Below are 6,247 nucleotides of genomic sequence, written 5' to 3'. Positions count from 1 at the left end.
AGCTGCAGGGTTAAACGTAACAAACAGCGCACGGTAACAAACATTAATGATATAACACAAAAGCATCAGAAGCAGCACTAGAAATTTGCTGAGGTCACCGTTTAATTAATCCAAGTTGAACGTATGGCTTTGCTTACATGTGGTTCCAGGCCAGGGGCATGAAAGCCAGCATTTGTGGGAGAGTCAGGAGGAAAAGCGGCCAGTACAGACCATGGAGCAAAGGAGTAGCCTTCCTCACGCCAACCTTGACACCCCAGCTTCCAGTGCCCCCACCTTGGGGTGCATGCAGCACCCATCCTTCTCTTGACCACTGCACTGACCCCACTTATAACGCTGTACTTGCAAGATTGTGAGCTCCTTCAAAGCATGGATGTTGCCCTGTTCGTTTTAGAATCCATGTGTGCTTGTGGAGAGAATGAATGAGTGAATGAATAACCCAGCAGAAATAAATGGAGAGAGGCAGAGGGGAAGGGCAGCTCTAAGCAGGGAAACTTGCTCTTTCCTAGAAAATCCTTGATGAATATGGAGAGAGTTGGCTGAACAAAAGATAATAAAGAGTCTGCATTATTATTTAACTTATTAAGTTATTTGAAAAGGTGAGAAAGTGAGTCAGGTCTTAGATTGCAAGGAGCAGAGATCCACTAAGTTCCCTTAAGCATTATAGGGTTTATTTTAAGGCCACACACAGGGCTTCCCTGGCAGCACAGTGGTTAAGAAACCTCCTGCCAATGCAGTGGACACAGGTTCGAACGCTGGCCTGGGAAGATCCCACGTGCCGTGGAGCAACTAAGCCAGCGAGCCACAACTACTGAGCCTGAGTGCCACAACTACTGAAGCCCGTGCACCGCAATAAAGAGTAGGCCCCATTCGCCACAACTCGAGAAAGCCTGCGTGCATCAACGAAGACCCAATGCAGCCAAAAGTAAATAAAATAAATCTAAGGCCACACATAGATAAGGAAGTAAGGACCATAGACCAAACGACAGGTCTAATGGCGACCCAGGACAAACCACACAGAACCTGCATGGAGTCCAACAGAGCCCCAGATGTAGTTCAGGAACCAAGAGGTCTTTCAAGATCAAACACAGCCCTAAAAAACTGACACTCTGTCATCTTGCCAGCTGAGCAGCAGGCTCCATCCATCCTTGCCTTCGTGCTTTGTCAGTGGGGCAACTCCGGGACTCCTTCTCTGCCCCTGTTCTACCTGTTGCTTATTTACATGATTACTGCTTCAGGACCTCCAAATGCCTGCTTTGTCTCTGTCTCTTTTACTAGCAAGTGTTCCCTCTAAGTCTCCTTGTAAAGTTTGCCAAGACAGAGGATCTCATTGGTCACTGGGCTGAGCCTTCACTGGCCGGCCAACCAGAAGAGGGCAGCTGCTTGGACCAGGTGCAGGGCCCAGGGTGGCGGGTTCATGGGTATGACTCTGTGTGGGGGCAGAAGTTCTTTGCAGGGATTGTAGGTGTAGCAGGTGTCCTGAGGGCCAGAGCCTCCAGCCCCTGATCATAGACACGGTATGATTAAAGTGTGAGAGGAGAAGGGCAGAGGCTACTTGGAGTAACGTGTCGAGTTTGTGTACTTTTGACGATTCTGGTGTGTTTCCGACAATCATAGAAATTTCTTTTACTCTGCAAAGTTGGTGAACACATATCCCTAGGTCCCCCTGATGCCATGTGTGTGCCCCACTTGGGTCAAAGTATCAACACTGGGTGTTCTGTGTGCCTTTCAAGCGGATCGTGGATTGGTGGGGGCTATAGCGGAAGAGGGACATGAGCCTTGACAGAGAGGGTGAACATGTGCCCGTGATTTCATTTATTTTAGTAGAGAATGTAGAGGGGTGACAAAGCTGGTTTTTAGAGGATATAGGAACAAAGATTTTGTGCACTAGGAGAACAAAAAGGAATGCTGAGGTAAGAATGCAAAGTTAGATACAAAACTGTTTAATGTCCTACAAGGGCAACGAAACTATAACCTTTGGGGTTATTTTTCCTACCAGATAGAAATCATTTGCATCTCTACTAAAAAGTCATTTACATTTTAACAGTTGCTACATAGCCTCATCTAATTTTACAGTAGTATGCATGTCTGGACTCTAATTAATAGTAAACAGTCCAAGTTACCTTCCCCTGGAGAGCCAGATGACCCTCAGATGGGCTCATTAAAACATTGCTTTCATTTAATATGAAAGGTTCTTTTGCCCCTCCCCTTCCCCTCTGCAAGTTTTAATCATTATTTTTGCGGTACACGGGCCTCTCACTGTTGTGGCCTCTCCCGCTGCGGAGCACAGGCTCCGGACGCACAGGCCCAGCGGCCATGGCTCACGGGCCCAGCCGCTCCGCGGCACGCGGGATCCTCCCGGACCGGGGCACGAACCCATGTCCCCTGCATCGGCGGGCAGACTCTCAACCACTGCGCCACCAGGGAAGCCCAATCATTATTTTTTAACAGGGAGAAACATCAACCACATTTTGCTTCAGTGGGTATTAAAGAGGGGGAAATGATAGAGAATTAATTGGCAGGCCAAATGCTCAAGGTGCGGGGCACCAGGGTTTACTACCTGGCTGGGCATCTCGCCAGTAGGGTGACCTTAAATTTGATTGCACTTGTTCTCGGTGTCCTCGTCTATAAAATGGGGCTTTGGGACTGTACACTTGGCAGGACTTTGCGCTAAAGGTCGTTTTTTAAATTAAAAAAAGGAAAGACACAAAAAAACCCGATCCCGGCCCCCTCCCTTATCACCCACACTAATTCTGAGAGAGAAAGAGGAAGGGGAGAACAGGCCCAGAAGCAATTTACTGGGAGAGGATCGTTGTGACCGCTCCAGAAAACACCACCCAATCATGCATATTTACAGACGGATGAGGGGAGCAGAAATGGGGCTGGTCCTCAAGGAGCAAATCTACAGGCGTTGCTTCTTTCGTTGTGTGTAGGACAGGAGGAGGACGGCGATCGCACTCCTCTATCACAAGTCAGATTGCTTGCGGGTCTCCTCTCCTGCTCGCTCCAGCGGCGGCAAAGCCTGCACGGCTCCCGGGCGCCGCCACCGCCCCGCGACTCCACCCCGCAGGGGCAGCGGTGCCGGAAACCCCCCAGCTCGGCAGAGCTCCACCGGCCGACCCCAGGGACGACCTGCCGCCTCGTGGGCACGGAGCCAGAATCTCCCTGGGGGACTATCAATGAGCCACCCTTGTTTTGTGAAACACACACTCCCCGGTTTCAGGCAACGCTAGCCGGTTGCCACGGGCGTTTTCTGTTTTGACAGGAGCAGGGACAAACCGAATCCCCCGACTCTGAGTTGCAGATTGTGGACGTTGGAGTCTCCTTTACCCCGGAAGGATGGAGGGCTGCACCCGCCCTTCTCACATTCCTTTTCAAGTCACCTGACCTTGGCTAAGCGCCAGGTGTTTCCGCTCAGGCTTGAGCCACGGGGGCACCCTTTTCCCTGGCAGGTGAGGTGAGGCAAAAGGATTTTCAGGAAGGCGAGCCCCTTCCTCTTTATCCCCCAGGGATAAACCCCCTTGAACACCCTTTTTTCACAGTATATGGAACTGTGGAGCCCTGCCCTCTGCTTGCTTCTATGAGACCCAAGAAAGGCCAAGAGTGAACTCTCTCCAGTAACGCCATGCAGGCATCCCAACACGAGGAAGCAAGGAAACGGGCCCAAGCAGATAGCCCGGGGGGCTTTGAACCTGCAGAGGGGGTTTGGAAACTCAGGGCTGAGCACTTGTCCAACAGGGCTGTTCTTGGCTTGGTGAGGCTGGCGTTGCACCGCAGGAAGTGTAGCATCACACACACACACACACACACACACACACACACGCACGCATTAATGGTGTGGCACCTCCCTCTCTTTGTAACAACTCAAAATGCCACCACCTGTGTCCAAATACTCCTTAGAGATTATGCATCGTTAGGTTGAAAACCAGTTAAATCATTTCCTAAACTATATTCCAAAAGACATTAATTAGTTCCTTGAGATGTCAGTAGGAACGATATGAAAAGAGTCCATAGTCAATATCAGACTGAGTTTGGGAAATGACGGGTTAAAAAATAGGCAACAGAGTTCCTGAGAAAAGGACTTCTCAGAAACCTTAATATAAAAATTGGTGTTTTGAATGATCAAGTTTCCCCAATCTAATTGACAGTGGAATTCTTTCTCTTTGGGTCTCCTTTTGGGTGGACACACCTTGGACAACTCTTAGCCACCCCCAGGGACTTTTGTATGCTCCGCAGTGTGAAGCCCAGAGCTGAGTGGTCAGAAGGCCCTTACGTTTTGACTGAATTGAACACCCTCAGAACTCTGGCAAACCAGAACGTGTGAAGCTACCAGGAAGGAGGCCAGGGTGTCTGGAAACCACTGCAAAGATGACCTCACAAAGAAACCAGTGTGGTGGGGCTCCCAGAGTGCTCAAGGGGACGCGTCCTGCCTGAGAGAGAGAAGGTCGCCAGCGCCTTTGGCTGGCGTAGTTCAAGGAAGCTGAAACAGCCCGGGTGATTGGAAGAGAAGTACATGTGCATGAAATTATTCAAATGCTGACAGGTGGGCTGGAGGTCTCCTCTCCTGCTGGCCTGGCAGCCTCTGCGTGGAAAGCCTCGCCTGGGAGATGGGTCCCGGCCACTCCGGTGAGATGCTGGAAATACAAGCCCAGCAGATACAATGGCTGTGAGTCACAGTAAAGCACCAGCTGTCAAGTACTCAGGGGGGAAGCTGAAGCCAGGAGACTCACTGAGCTGAGCAAGAAGCAGGGCCATCCCGTTGTGCAAAAGACAAAGAGCAGAGTGTTCAGATCCCAGGATCAGGTTTCTCATAATGGAAGCCAGAGCTGTGCGCTGAGCTTCAGGCTGTGCTCCAAGGTCGGGGGACAAAACCCTGCCTCTTCCGTTCCAGGAGGATGCCACCCAAACACACCCATTCCTCCCAGGCCAGGGCCAGCGGGGATCTGCCTCTGCCCGTGAAAAATTGGGTGAGCAGCCCAGCACCTGTCAGGGGCCCAGCACTTCAGCTACAGCCTCCCAGGCTTGGAAATCTGGGCTCTGTTTTCCGAGGGTGCTCTGTGCTAGCAAACCTCTCCGAACAGCTACAAGCTCTTGGCTCCTAAATGTTTCCAGTTTAACTGGCCTGGCCCGTGCCTGAGGCCTTGTGTTCAAGATCCCAGCTCTAAAGAAAGAAAAGAAATGAAAAGGTAGGTGGCCTCCACTTCTCCAGGGCTGGTGGGCTCCGAGCCTCCTGCCTCTCAGTGTGCTGGACCGCACAGAGCGGCTAGGGTTTTTTTTGGCCTGGGCGACTTTTTTGCTCACAGGTCACAGTCAAGCTTCTTAAACTTGGATGACAGTAAACCAATGACTAACTGGGTAATTAAAGCCACAAGTCAGGAGACCTGAGGCCCCTCCTCTGGAACCTCCTCCAGTGGCCTGTTCCACAGGCGATGCCCCTCGCTCTTCCCCACAGCAGGAACGTTTTTTGTGAATGTAAAGCCCTCTGCGGTGACCTCCACCTCCTCTCAAGGTCACTTCTCCACTTGTCCATTGCTCCCTCCCCCTCCCCACCCCACCATCCCTGTCCACTGCAAGGAAGGAGGAAATCTAACCACACGCCCCACCCGCTGCCCCAACGGGAACATGACAGAAGGTTTCCAACTAAAACCAAAGTTACTCCACAGCGCTTCCGCCAGGCTGACATGCTAGAAGGCATGGTGTGCTTCCTCTGCTTCAGGCACTCGAGAGCCTCCCCACTTCCTGGGGAGAGTGGATGAGAACTTCAAAGCTGACAAGGCCGCAGCTGAGAAGAGCTGGCTTGCTTCAAAGACCGTGTCTCCTCCGGGTCTGGAGCTCTTGGTGAATGTCTCTCCCTGCTTCTGAAACAAAATGAAGAGCTGCTGAAGTTTACGAGGTCCCAGAGACATTTCTGTGTGCATCGCTCTAACAGAGGACCCCTGCGTCTGCACAGCAAGGTCCCTAAGCTCCCCTTGGCAGGGATGCTTTCTGTGTTTTATGCCTCTTTGATGCCTCTGCCCTCTTTCCGGCTGGCCCTCTGGCTGCCCCTGCATCCTCCGTCTTCTCCACCTGCCCTCTATCCCTCCTGCATCCCTGTTTTAAGCAGCAGCCCCTTTTCCACTGAGGAGACATGGGTGGAAGAGGAGTTACAGTTGGGGGTTGGAGGGCGATAGGATTTTTTTTTTTTTTTTTTTTTTTTTTTTTGCGGCACGCGGGCCTCTCACTGTTGCGGCCTCTCCCATTGCGGAGCACG

At 51.5% G+C, this 6,247-nt stretch overlaps 1 pseudogene; it reads left to right on the top strand.

Moving 5' to 3' along the window:
• Positions 1-991: 991 nt before the first annotated feature.
• On the top strand, positions 992-5,330 carry LOC113622977 (uncharacterized; annotated as a pseudogene).
• Positions 5,331-6,247: the final 917 nt, after the last annotated feature.

The sequence above is a fragment of the Aethalodelphis obliquidens genome, unplaced genomic scaffold, assembly GCF_003676395.1.
Source record: "Aethalodelphis obliquidens isolate GAN/ISIS:26980383/991018 unplaced genomic scaffold, ASM367639v1 scaffold10, whole genome shotgun sequence".
Classification (NCBI taxonomy): Eukaryota; Metazoa; Chordata; class Mammalia; order Artiodactyla; family Delphinidae; genus Aethalodelphis; species Aethalodelphis obliquidens.
The sequence above is the reverse complement of the archived record's forward strand: the minus strand, read 5'-3'. Positions and strand labels throughout refer to the sequence as shown.